The sequence below is a fragment of the Ovis aries genome, chromosome 2 (assembly GCF_016772045.2).
Source record: "Ovis aries strain OAR_USU_Benz2616 breed Rambouillet chromosome 2, ARS-UI_Ramb_v3.0, whole genome shotgun sequence".
Taxonomy (NCBI): domain Eukaryota; kingdom Metazoa; phylum Chordata; class Mammalia; order Artiodactyla; family Bovidae; genus Ovis; species Ovis aries.
Genome location: NC_056055.1, coordinates 151,886,813 through 151,901,177, shown reverse-complemented (window position 1 = coordinate 151,901,177; position 14,365 = coordinate 151,886,813). Strand labels below are relative to the sequence as shown.

The window sequence follows — 14,365 nt, the reverse complement described above, 5'->3', positions numbered from 1 at the left end:
CTGCAGTCACCATCTGCAGTGATTTTGGAACCCCCCAAAATAAAGTCTGACACTGTTTCCACTGTTTTCCCATCTATTTCCCATGAAGGGATAGGACCAGATGCCATGATCTTCGTTTTCTGAATGTTGAGCTTTAGGCCAACTTTTTCACTCTCCTCTTTCACTTTCATCAAGAGGCTTTTGAGTTCCTCTTCACTTTCTGCCATAAGGGTGGTGTCATCTGCGTATCTGAGGTTATTGATATTTCTCCTGGCAATCTTGATTCCAGCTTGTGCTTCTTCCAGTCCAGTGTTTCTCATGATGTACTCTGCATAGAAGTTACATAAGCAGGGTGACAATATATAGCCGTGATGTACTCCTTTTCCTATTTGGAACCAGTCTGTTGTTCCATGTCCAGTTCTAACTGTTGCTTCCTGACCTGCGTACAGATTTCTCATGAGGCAGGTCAGGTGGTCTGGTATTCCCAGCTCTTTCAGAATTTTCCACAGTTTATCGTGATCCACACAGGCAAAGGCTTTGGCATAGTCAATAAAGCAGAAATAGATATTTTTCTGGAACTCTCTTGCTTTTTCCATGATCCAGCGGATGTTGGCAATTTGATCTCTGGTTCGTTTGCCTTTTCTAAAACCAGCTTGAACATCAGGGAGTTCACGGTTCACGTATTGCTGAAGCCTGGCTTGGAGAATTTTGAGCATTACTTTACTAGCATGTGAGATGAGCACAATTGTGCGGTAGTTTGAGCGTTCTTTGGCATTGCCTTACTTGGCTTCACTTACCAAGTCATAATTAGAAATCAAGTATTAAAATAAAAGTAACAATATCTTATAATATGTTGGTCCTTCCTCTCTCCTACTTCAATTTTACATACGTTTCATGGGTGAAGGATATAGAACAATTATAGAAACCAAATCAGTGTTTCCCAAACACTGTGCAGTATTAATCACCAAATAAGAAAAATTAACACCATAAAGCTATGGACCTTCTCTCACAAAACTTATTTAGCACAATCCCAATAATCATATTAACAGGTTTTCTTCTTAGCGTGGAGAGAGTGGTGACTATATATGATTAAAGTCCTTATTTTTTCAAAACCACACAAACACAGATAAATATAAAAATTCTATAAAAGGAAATTTAAAATAAATATGAAAATTCAGTAAAATGGAACTACCCCTACAGAAGAGAAAAAACATATTAAGCTCCAAGAGTTTAAGAAAAACAGCATGATCCTGCTACATGCATAGGCAGAGAGATCAATGAAACTAAACAGATATCCCAGAAATAAACTACAATGTATTTAAGAATTTATAAGACAAAAGAAATCAAAAGAAAAAATTTGGGACTATTCAGTAAAATTGCAATGACCAGTCAATGTGACAGAGACTGCTTATTTTCCACTAAAATTCCTTCTTCACTTCTTGGGCACATGCTGACCAGAACAGATCGCATTCCCCACCCCCCTCAACAACTAGATGTGATCACAGGACTAAGTCCTCACCAGTGGAATTAGAAGTGACATGTGATCACTTGCCCTGGACTTTCTCCTTCATCCTTCACTCGGAAGGAACCCAGCTACAATCATACCGATAACTACAGAGCCACAAGACAGACAGAACCTGCCTCCCAGTGACCAGTGGATATGGGTGGTTCTGCAGACTTCCTTTGCTCACACTGGAACTGTTAAGTGAGGACAAAAATCAACTTCTCTATTCTTTGACCCATAGCATAGTTCAGTTCCTTGGTTACAGCAACTCAGCCTTATCTTAATTAATAGAGCACCTACAGAAAAACTGAGTTAGATTCACACCTAACATTCCAGGTGGATCAAAGATTCACATCTAAAAAAAAGAACAGCGTGACACTGCAAGGAACCATGAAATCAGTTTTTAGCTCTAAGAATGGAAACAGTCTTTCAATCATGACGCAAAATCCTGAAGCCAAAAAAAGGTTGATTATATATTTATCTCTATAAATATCGGGGGGGAGGGGGAGGGCAGGCCTGTGCCCCGTGACTTTCGGGATCTTAGTTCCCTGACCAGGGATCACTCCCTGGTAGTGTCCAGTCCTAACCACTGGATCACTAGTGAATCCCCTCTATAAATATTTTTAAACATTTTTTATTGACTATCTCTTCCACTATAATGTAAGCTCCGTGTAGCAAGAATTGGGATCTATTTTCTTTACTACTGTATAACCTAATGCCTGGAACAAGTGCTTAATGCATAAGAGGGATTCAATAAATACCTGCTAAATAAATTGATATTTAAGTATACAAAATCTGGTGGCTCAATGGTAAAGAATCCACCTGCCAATCAGGAGACACAGGTTCAATCCCTGGTTTGGGAAAATCCCCTGGAGAAAGAAATGACAACCCACTCCAGTATTCTTGTGTCTTGTGTCCACTGCACCACCTGGAAAGCCCCACTCCAATATTCTTGTCTGGGAAATCCCATGGACAGAGGCGCCTGGCAGGCTAAAGTCCATGGGGTCACAAAGAGTCAAACATAGCAAATAAAAAACAACAACAATAAAAACAATAAATATAATTATTTTTATACAAATGAGCAAATATAAATATCACAAGGATGGGGTGCTAATTTGTTCTTGTATAGGAGCTCCTGTGATCTGATAATAAAATAGGAGCTCCTGTGAATTGATAATAAAAAGATCAATAACCCAATAGAAAATAGACAAAGGAATTAACACATAGGGAACAGAACAGGAAATATAAAAGGTCTTTAAAACTTATGAAAATATGCTCAGTGTCAATCAAAATAAGAAAAATGCAAATTAAAGCTCCATTAAACTGTCATTTTTCACCTATTGATTTGGTGAAGAAGAAAACCTATCCGTTTAACAATTATACTGTGACTGGCATGGGTATGAGGAAGCAGGGTTCTCATCCATTGCTGGTGGAATCTAAAACTTTGCAAGTTCTATGAACTTGCAATTTTGCAATAAATTTCAACCCAAATTAAAAAGGGCATAATTCTTTGACCCAGCAATTCCACTATTAGAAATGGATCCTACAGATACGTTCACAAGCATGTTTAACATGATATATGTACAAGATTATTCCCTACAGCCTGGTTAATGATAATAAAATTGGAAATGATCTATATAGTCATCAATAAGGTACTGGTTAAGTAAATTACAGCCCACCTCTAAATGGGACTAGGCTTCCATTAGGAAAGAATGTAGCATTAATAACTTCTAAGAAACAGTATTTCAATGAAAAAAGAACAAAATGGTGTATGTTGTTACCACCTGGGTTAAAAAAAAAAGAAAGAAACTGCAATAATCTTTAAATTATATGTTGATATATATACCTGAAATCTCTGAACGAATACATCAGAAATTGGTAACAATGTTTGTCTCTAGGAAGAATACTGAGAGACAGAGGACTTATTTTCTACTCTTTTGTACCTTTTAAATCTTATAAACATTGATTATTAGATTCCTAAAACTAAGTATTTTATAAAATAATAACAATACAAATATTCATTCCTGGCCCCTGATATCTAAAAACTTTTCTGGTGGTTCTCACTGTCAACTACACTAGGAAGTTATTGAGCTGAGCAATTTTAACCCTGTCTCATGATTAAGAATCACAGGGCTAGCAATTAACTAACACCATCATCTCCTCCTTCTCCCTCAAATAAATATATATGCAAAATAAAGTCAAGTCTCTTAATTCCATTCCTATTCTTCATCACCTCCTCTTAAAACTCATTCAACCACATGCCACCTTAAATGGGCATGAAAACATCTCAAAATGCTCCAAGGACGGTAGCCAGAACTAACAACTCTGCTAATATATTAACACAGCCTAGTGCCAAAGTTCCTTCCAGGCATCCAGGAGATGAAAACTTGACATAACTGACACCTCGGCAACAGCCCCAAGCTGCACATCATCTGCTTGGAAGATAAAAACTCATATCCTCGATGACTAAATGTCCAATGTCAACAGGCAAGGCTTTTGTTTCTGCCCTAATGTGAAAGTACCCCCCCCCATATCCCCCTTTAAATTTACAGGCTAACCCCTCACTTGACGACTGGTTGTTATTATGTTACAGCCGTACACACAACACTAAGAAGTCATTACTCATATTGAGAGTCTTCCTAAAAGGGAAAATCCTGCTTAAAAGGAAAAATCTCTAAAGCATATCATGTAGAAGGAAAAAACAAGCTGTAAAACCAAATGTGTAGCCACTTCCATCCGTTTTTAATTAATATACACACTCTGTGTGCCTATGAAAAGTCTGTATATGAAAAACTGTGTGTTCCAGTTTATTAGCTATAGGTAACAGAAAAAAAAGAGGGAGGAAATTTTATCTTTATATAAGTTTATACTTTTTGAAATTAAATAAAAATACACTTTTACATAAAAAAGTAAAGTTTCTGAAAATAATAAATTAGAACGTTCCTCAAAAAAGGAAACACTTGACAGCTACTAGAGATCTTGCCCCAAAATTCTGAACCTAAGGAGGCTGCAGAAACCTCACGCTTCTGTCTCTGTGTACAAGACGCAAACCATATCCAGGCAAACACAACTTTTAATTCAGAGGCACACCCACCAACATTGAGCACTTCAGGCCTCTCCTCATAAAAATATCTTACAGACCCTATGTAAGATGTTTTTTGAGTTACCACCATAGCTTAACACAGCCTTAACAGCACTTCATCTTGAGAGTGAGACTTCTTTACATGGATTTCAAAGTACTCCAAGAAAGCAAATTATGAAAATATAGCTCTGGGAAAAAGAAAAGTATGGAGACAATTAAAAAATTCAGTGGTGGCCAGGGAGTGGGTGGGTGGAGGGTTTAATAGGCAGAGCACAGAGGATTTTTAGGGCAGTAAAACTTTTCTGTAGGAAAATTCTACTTAAAAGGAAAAATGGCTATAATAGGGGAATCTATATTATTATACATTTGTCCAAAACCATAGAATGTACAACAACAAGAGCAAATAGTAATGGAAACCATGGGCTCTGGGTAATTATAATGTGTCCACGCAGGATCCCCTATTGTAATGAATGGACCACTCTCCTGGGGAGACTGAGAGTCTGGGAGAGGTAAGCGTGTGTGGGGACAGGAATGTCTATGAGAACTCAATTCTCCTATGAATCTAAAACTGCTCAAAGACACAGTCTACTTAGAAGGAAAGAGGGGGGAAAAGTAGTGGTCCTGTAGGATGAAAGAATGGCAGAAGCACTTTATATACATATACATTTTTATACATTTCCCCTACAGGGAAATGGCAGTATCTGAACAACTTGGCAAAGTTGAAAGATAACCAAGCAGCGCCACCAAAAAGAGAAAAACTGCCTAGCTTCAAGGCAATGCAAGGATAAAGAGCCACTGGGTTTGGTCCTAACTTTCTCATGTTGGGTTCATACAAACTAACAACTGATCATTATGGCTCAGAATTTCCCATGTCATAAAAGAGGGGAGTTGTCAGAACAGCTCTACAGCCGACCCTGGTAAGGCCACTGAGAGCTCCTGGTAAAAGCTTGGCTACCTTAGAGCTGGCTCCCAGGCATCTCCTCCACGGTCCTTCCAGCAGTGGGCTCTTCCCCAAGGCTCCGTTCACTCACTCCTAGCGGTGGGCGAGGCACTCCTGGAGTCTCCAGGAATAAAGAGAACTCTCCAGTAGCTCTTGCGCTGGCAGCGTGATGCTCACAAGCGGCCCAGTGCTGCAGGAGGGAAGAAAAGTTAAGCTATTCAGAAGAAAAGTCTGCAGATGTGAATGTGCAGGCTAAAGAAAGTGCACACTGGACAAGCCTTTCAAACGGGACCACCAACCACAGCTGATTTACCATTGCAGCAAGGGCGGAAAAGGGTCCAAAACAGACACATGGTAGGCTGAGATCATGAGTCCACATGAATCTTAAATATTTTTCTAAATGACACAGAAGCCAGTAGGATCTGAGTTGGTAAACTTCAAAATCAAGTTCCTTTAAAGTCCATATACCACGTACTCTAGCCATTACAAAAACCAACCAACCAACAAAAACAATGGTTTTGCATATATTAATTATTTTATGGACCTGGGAAAAACAAGGTTCAAGCTGTCTAAAAATACAGAATGCAAGTCTCTCTCAGATCTCTGGCTGCTATGAGAGATGCCCCATGTACCAGAGTAATCAGTTTCTCTTGCTTCCACCCAGAATAACCTGATTTGGGTCCATTTCAACTTCCACTTTCAGCGGTAGAGAGATCTAGTTCAAAGACTCATAAAACAAAGGTGGGGTTAGAAGCACACAGAGGAAGGGAAAGGGGCTCCAGATAACTATCAAAAACAAACAAAAAAAGCCACTCAAGCTCCCTTTTCCTTTAGGAAGACTTCAAAAACATCAACATTTGCCAAAGGAAGAGGAAATTTTTATTGGAAGTAAACTTTCCCATTTAAAAAACAGTGAAAAACTTATCCCTTTCAGAAAACAGCATTTTTTTTTTTTAATCTCAAGGACCACTTCGCCAAGAACACTTTCAGGTAAATAAATTTAAGCAGAAAACAAATCCAAAATACAGCATTCCTCAATAATTATCTGAAAGTAAAATCACATCTACCTTGGAATTGAAGGGAAATGTTTTACAAATAACTTCAAAAACTTGCCTCACTTTAGTTTAAATTCACAATCCAAATGAAAAGAGAATTGAGAATATAAAAATAAGATGGACAAAAAAAATAAGATACTAAAAATAAGACACAAGAAAATATCCCCCCGTAGAAAGGTCAACCAGAAACTTGACATTTTCAGCAATCATTTAGTGACGTTAAAGAGTAAAAATCCATTTCTAGAGTGGACATCTTTAAAAACAAACTCCAGTTAAACAGTATCCACAAACCTTGAGTTTCAGAACAAACTGTTGAAACCTTGGTATTTTCCAAGATCCCGGGCCAAGGAAATTTGGCAGATTCACACCAAAGAAGTTACATTCACGTCTGCTAAAGACTAACTGCATTTTAGAAGGTGGCCAGTTCAAATGGGCCAGTTTGTCTCTGCCCTTCCTAGGGCCGGCCATGTCTTCAAGTTATAGGTACTTTTGGGGAGGAGCTTTAGATAAGCAAGAAAATGTAATAAATACTGGTGCATATTTTTCTGATTCTTTTTAAAACAGTGCTTTTTTCAAATTACAGATGTACTTCTAATTTCCCTGCCAATTTCCCAGCCCTATCACCTTTCCTGAAGGGAATTCCTTCAAGACCCTGTTCAGGCTCTCCTGCCTTGCTTCAGCCTTCCCTAATGATTGACACATTTTCCAGATCTTTCCATTCTAATTCCTCTGTATTTATATTCTACAAGACTCACTCTATATGACCTAGCACTTAATCCTCTGCCTTGAACTGCTTTTGTCTCAAAAAATAAATAAATAAAACTAGGCAAGGATCACATATTATTCATTTGCGCTTTCCTTTCCTCATGGTACCTAGCATACAGTTAGCGCTCAAGAGTTACTAGATAAAAATCAAGTCTTCAAATTAAGCATAGTTTATTATTTGCCTTAAAATTATCAGGCTCTCAAATAACCCACAGGTTGAAGTCAAAACTGTGGTCTACTATAAAGAACAAGAAGTCAGTAAAATGAGAGCAAAGGTGGAAAGCAAATTCCAAATACTTGACTCTTCAAATATTCTCCTCAGGACCCATCTCTGCACCAATCCATTCCATGCCAACAGCAACCATGACAGATCTCAACAGGTCTTGTTCAAAACCCCAAGAGCGTTTTAAAAAATAAAAACAAACAAAACAGAGGCATGTGCACCAATTAAAGTCAGTGCTATAAAATAAATACCTATACAGATCTCTTTTGATTTACGTGATTACATCCTAATAAACCCATTGTTGAAATGTCCCAAGCTGAAAACGCATGCCAGACATCGTAGATGAGCCCAGCCTATCTCAAACCTGCTCAGAACACTTACATCAGCTTACAGTCAGGCAAATTCACTCACCACAAAGCTATTTCAGAATGAAATGCTGAATATCTCATGTACTTTATTGAACACTGTACGGAAAGTGACAAACAGCATGCCTGTGTGTTGGCTGTTCACCCTGGTGATCATGTGGCTGACTGGGAGCTGCCGCTGCCCAGCCTCATGAGACAGTGCTGCATGTTTCCCATCGTTTGGTAGGCCAGGAAAAGATCAAAATTCACAATTCAAAGTACACTTTCCACCGAATGCGTATTACTTTCGCACCATCTTAACACTGCAAAATCGTGAAGTCGAACCATCGTTAAGTCAGACACCATGTGCATATAGCAAAGTGCTACAACCTGTCACAAAACTTTCACTGAACTGAGTTTTTTCCAAAACCTTGGCCAATTTACTTGTTTAGCTATGGACGTTTAATTATTGGCAACTAATCGTGCCTTGTGAAAATCCGACCCATAGTGGTTAGAGGCACATTCCTGTGAAGTGGAGGGTGAGCGTGAGGAAGGGGAAAAGGAGAAATCCAAAAAAACATTCTAACTCCAACTGCAGGCTTAACATAGTAGTACATTTTTCTTTAATCCAATTTACAAGAACATGCATAGTTTCTTAAAAGTTGTTGTAATATGATGGGACTGAGTAACAAGCAAGCATAAAAGGTACTTAAAATCAGACATGTTCTTGGCAGTCAATACAGCAGCTAAGCAACAGGAGAAAAAAATCAGGGCAAGTTTTCTCAACTTTTTAATTATAACTATATTCTTGGCTTCTAGAAGCTGTGACTTTCAAACACTACAGATCCTTGCCCTTTCAAGACATCATCCCTTGTATAGTGACAGATGTTAATTAGACTTATTGTGGTGATCATTTTGCAATGTACACCAATATTGAATCACTGTAATGTACACCTGAAACAAATATGTCAATTGTATTTCAATTTAAAAAAAGACAAAAGACGTCATCCCATACTTTCCCTGTCTATCCACCCAGCCTCACAACCCAAATAAACCATGGTGTATCTTACTACAGAATTACTGTTAACTGAAATGAAGCAGCATATGACAGCAAGAACCTAGACTTAGGAAAGAGTCAAACCCAATTTTCCAACCTACTAAATGTGATCTTACATTAATCACTTAAGCCCTGTTTGTTGAAGTTTTCCTTTGCCATGAAACAAGGTTAATATCTCCCATCTTTAAGAACTGATGGCACGTCTCTGGTGGTTCAGTGGTAATGCTGGGGGCTAAGGTTCAATCTTTGGTCAGAGAACTAAGTTCCCATATGTTGTGGGCAATAAGCCCACACACTGCAACTAGAGAGCCCTCGCATCTTAATTACTGGGCCCAAATGCTCTAGAGCTCATGTTCTGCAACAAGAGACACCCCAGTGCTGCAACTACAGAAAAGCACCCCCTCAAAAAAAAAAAAAGAAAGAAAAGCCCCCGCCTGCCGCAACTAGAGAAAAGCCTGCAAGCTGAGATGAAGACCAAGCAGAGCCCTCCAAAAGAGCTTTAAAAAGTCAGTAAGAAATGCCAGCTATCATTTAGTTCTAGAGCTGTGCTAACTACACACTTTCATTATCTGATTTCATCCTAACAACACAAAAATGGAGAGGAAGGTATTAATAGTTCCATTTGAAAGATAAGAAAACAATGTTAGAAAGGTGAAGTGAGTCTGTCCCAAGACCACACTTTCCAAACAGGTAGCAAAACAAGTCAAGTTTCTGAGTCCAAAATCTGTGTTAATTACCAGTAAGTTAAACCTGTATCCTGACTACTCCTAAGTATTGAAATGAGTTCTTGTAGTAGATAGTCTTAGTTCCCTTCCCTGTTTACTACTTCTTAAAATAATACAAGTTCTAAAGGAGCATGGTAGAAAAGCGTAAAGTATAGCAATCCAAAACAACACACAAATCATCCAGGATACTACAAGTGTCCTCTTGTCTGGCTCTAAAATAACATCGCTGTAACCGATTATAATGTCAAGGATCCTTGAAGAATAATCTACTCCAGATACTTGAATATGTGGGCAGCTGCTGCTAAGTCGCTCAGTCGTGTCCGACTCTGTACGACCCCATGGACTGTAGCCTACCAGGCTCCTCCGTCCATGGGATTTTCCAGGCAAGAGTACTGGAGTGGGTTGCCATTGTGGGCAAGGCATTATTTACAAGTAATTCTGAAGAAAAGCAACAAGAGATGTCAACCAGTTCCCAAGATTCCCAATCTCCAGTGGGAAAAAGAGCAGGTCACACGTCCTACATGACTGATGCACTTGGGGACACCACAGAGCCCACAGAACCAGGACAATCACATAAGCTGAGGAAAGATAAAGGCTGACTGAATCAAGAAGTAGAGAGGAGCACAAGGGTACAGCAAATCCCCTTCTCCAGGGACTTCCAAACTCTCCATAGCCATTAAGCTTTGGGATTTGGGAATGAGAAACTGAAGTTTTCAGAAAGTTCCGCAGAATTCCCCAAATTATGAGCTATTAGGAAAAAGACCTTCCAAACACCCTTTTCCCATTATTAGAGATACCTAAAAGAAACGTTAAAGAAATAAGAAACAAACTTAGTAGTATTTACAAAGGGCTATAGAGCCTATAACAAATGTTCAAATGCTGGCAAATGTCAGTGAGCATTATTGGGGAGCATTCCAATAGCAAGCCAAATCCAGCCCACAGTCTGCTTTGGTAAACAAAAGTTTTATTGGAACACAGCCCCACTTGTTCATTTTACGTAGAGTCTGCGGCTCCTTGCACATGAAACAGCGGAGTTGATCATTGTGACAGAGTCCATATGGCTTGCAAAGCCTAAAATATTTACTATCTGGCCCTTTGGAGGAAAGGTTTGTTGATCCCCGAAATAACCTGCATTTGGATCCATGAAGAAGGTCAACAGCACTACACAGAATCACATGTTGAAACTGCCATCTTAAAGGCCTATTTTGCTTTGGAAACGTATTTCCTGGAATACCACTCGCACGATTCATACACCACACGCAATGCATATAAATCTGTATGTATTTTATTTGTAAGTGTGATTCATCAGTAGCAGCAGACAGGCCCACGAGCACACATTTATAACACAGCAACAGCTACGAGCAATCATGACCAATTCTCTCCTCTGCACTGCTATCATGACCTGGCTCTGGGAAATGTCAATCTTATCCTTCACTCCCACAGGTTAGCTTTCAACCTGACATCAGTGGATTCCTCTGATGTAGTAACGTCTCTATGTTGATTGTTTTAATTGTCACAGGAGAACTGCAACACATTTCCCATTTACCTTTTTTAACTGCTTTTTTTTCTGGTAATTTGGAAAAATACAAATTTCTCAAGATATCTTGGGAAGGAATTCTACCCTGAAAGCACTATTCTCTTCAGGTGTACATTTAGATTCAGAATAGGACTCCAACTCACTAGCAAAAGACTTGGGGAGAGGAGGCAGGCATGAGAATGAACCAAGTCTCCAGGATGTTTTAAGGAGACGATTGAAAAAGATTAACGTCTGTCTCTCGCAGAGTCGGACACGACTTAGCAACTGAACCACAAAGCCTAGGTAGAAGATCAGCCAAGGCGGGGACAGGAAGAAGGCAAGATTTCCCTGGGATGGATTGAAGGTCCAAATATCAGAGCACTTTCTCTCCCAGAATTTTAATTATAAGTTGGCTTAGAAGAGAGGTATCTACTGTAAACCATGACAGGAGGGAGTACAGTTAAGTACCAGACTGTATTTCTGAAGATAACCTGCTAATAACTTATAACCTCAAATACCATCATCCAAAGTGGTTTGATGGCCCATCAAAATTCCATTTTTCTGTCCAATCAAAGGCTCACTTACTTGTGCCAGAAATATAAGCACAAGGATAATGATAAAACTCAAGGAAACAAACGCACTGCAATACGGTAGCAACGAGAGGGCTCCAGACTTGAACCAACGAGTTCTGGGTTGAGTCCTGCCCTGCCAATCACTACCCGGGAAGTCTTGGGCCAGCTATCTGAGCCACAGTCTCTCCCTTGCAGAGGGACAAAATGGACATCAGGACTCCCTTGTGGAGCTGCCACATGTGAAGCACAGGACATCCAGTAGGTGGTAAGAGATGATAGCTATTATTAAAAATTTAATATTTAAGGAGCAGGTGTAAGAAGAGGAAATATTGAGGAAGGTTGAGAATCACAAGGGTTGAATTAATAGGTTGAATCATATGAAATTGCCAAAATTTGACCACTATGACTCATAACACTAGTAATTTTAAAATAAATACTAAAAGAAAAACCTGAAAGGAGAAAACATGGATAACTAATACCCCATACTCATTCCCCCACCAGTGGCAGCCTAGAAGAAATCCAGACACCAGATGGGAAGGCTACAGACTAAAATAGAAAACACCTTCGTCAACTCCTCAGCAGATAGGAGGTGTGACTTCAGGGAAAGGAAGATTCGACAGAGACAGAGAGAAAGACAGAGAAACACACACACCCCCTCACTCACATGCAGCCCGTGTAACTCACTCGACCGCTCTCTCTTCCTGCTCCCTCCTCTTCTTTCCTTATTTCTTTCCCCACGCAAGACCAAAAGGTGACTTGTTAACCATTTTGGGAAGAAAATGCAGCATTTCTGGTCAGCTGATGTTACCAGCTACCTGCAGGCTGGTAGAGCAGCTGGCAGCTAGATAAAGAAATTCAACAGATTCACCACATTTACCCCCTTAGTTTTCTATCTCCTTTTCATACCATAGGTATTAGTTTCTTCAAATCTTGCTAGTCTTCACCCAATTAATAGGTCTGCCGTTATTTCATGGTTATGTTAATTCCTGGATGAGATCTGAGTTTTGAGAAATCCAAAGAGCCCAATCCAAGGTAGCTCTATCCTAGCTATATTTAAGTCTCTCAGAGGTTCTGAGGAAAGAATCAGAGCATCTTGAGTAGAGAGGAATTAACAACAGGCAAAGGTAAGAAAGAAGGACCTCGTCATTTCTTCCACTGCCTCAATGCACTACTCTCTAAACAGAACCAGTTTCACCAGTAGTCAGATCACCTCTCTGTTGGGTCCCGCTTTCACGGACGTAAATCCCATCCTTGCAGATCCTCCGTGCTCCCCGTTTCCAGGAGGATGGGTATTTTATCTGCTGTCTGGCAGGGATGTGGTAATCCTTGATGATTACCCTCACATGTAACACCATGCAGGCTTTCATCAGCGGATGATCTCAAAGCACTTTTTACAAGAGTTTGCAGGATTACCACCCACATGGGCCGGAACCAGATTTGCTAGTTTTCTAATGGGATGTTTGTTTCTCCAAAGCTTCACTCTGGGATTCCTGGGTCTATATATGTTACTAGACAGGCATGAGCAACGCTTCAACAGTGAGTTTCTAGAAAGTTAGGCACTCTGTATATCCCACGTCCTGCTGTATCTCCAATGCCTGGTTCAGCATCCCACTGGCCTTATGTAAATATTTGTGGCATGAACGAAGCTTAAAATTACAGAGAAACAAGAAGTACTAACCATCTCAAGCTCATAAACTTGATAAAGAAAACGTCTCAATCACTAAATGCTAAGTTTCTGTGCCGTGCTTAGTCGCTCAGTCGTGTCCGACTCTTCGAGACCCTATGGACTGTAGCCCACCAGGCTCCTCTGTCCATGGGGATTCTCCAGGCAAGAATACTGGAGTGAGCTACCATGCCTTTCTCCAGGGGATCTTCCCAATCCAGGGATCGAAGCCAGGTCTCCCACAATGCAGGCGGATTCTTTACCATCTGAGCCACCAAGGAAGCTAGACTTAAATTCAAAGCAGCACAAAATGTACCAAACTCTTTATTTGGTGGGAACAGGTTAACACAAGAAACACATAAAGAATTCTAGAAAAATCACTATTTCATAAAAGTAGTCTTCATTTTAGAATGGCAGTAAGTTTTCCTAGTACATTTATTCATAAGAAAACTACTCCATGGTTAAGTTCTTCAGAACTGTATCTACAGAAGTTTCCAGAAACACTGAATGGGGCTATTACAAAAGAGTAGTACAAAAATAAATGAACAGAGAACTAATGCTTTAAAGAATCATTCTTCCAGGACTTTCCTGGTGGACCAGTAGCTAAGACTATGTTCCCTATGATGAGGGGCCAGGTTTGATCCCTGACCAGGGAACTAGATCCTGTAAGACACAACGAAGAGCTGGCATGCAGCAACGAAGGATCCTGCATGCTGCTGAGGAGGACTGAAGGTCCGATGCATCACACTAAGACCCAGTGCAGCCAAATAAATGAAAAGTTTTTAAATAAAAGCCATTCTTCCAATGCCCTCTTGCAACTATTTATGTTACCAACCTAAACAAAATTTCCACCAGATCATCCTTCCTAATTAAAGTTCAACAAGGATAAACTGTATAAAGGCAATCAACATTCTTTTTCTAATTATTTGGTTTAATTTTT

The 14,365-nt window shown here is 39.7% G+C and overlaps 1 protein-coding gene across 3 annotated transcripts in view; it reads right to left on the bottom strand.

The window, feature by feature from the left end:
* ACVR1 (activin A receptor type 1) overlaps window positions 1–14,365 on the bottom strand; it is a 139,497-nt gene that overhangs the window by 75,059 nt on the left and 50,073 nt on the right. For all 3 annotated transcript variants that reach the window (XM_060409911.1, XM_042243831.1, XM_027964937.2), the window contains one exon: window positions 5,521–5,695. The gene's annotated coding sequence lies outside the window, so the exon portion shown is untranslated. The remainder of the gene's footprint in view (window positions 1–5,520; window positions 5,696–14,365) is intronic.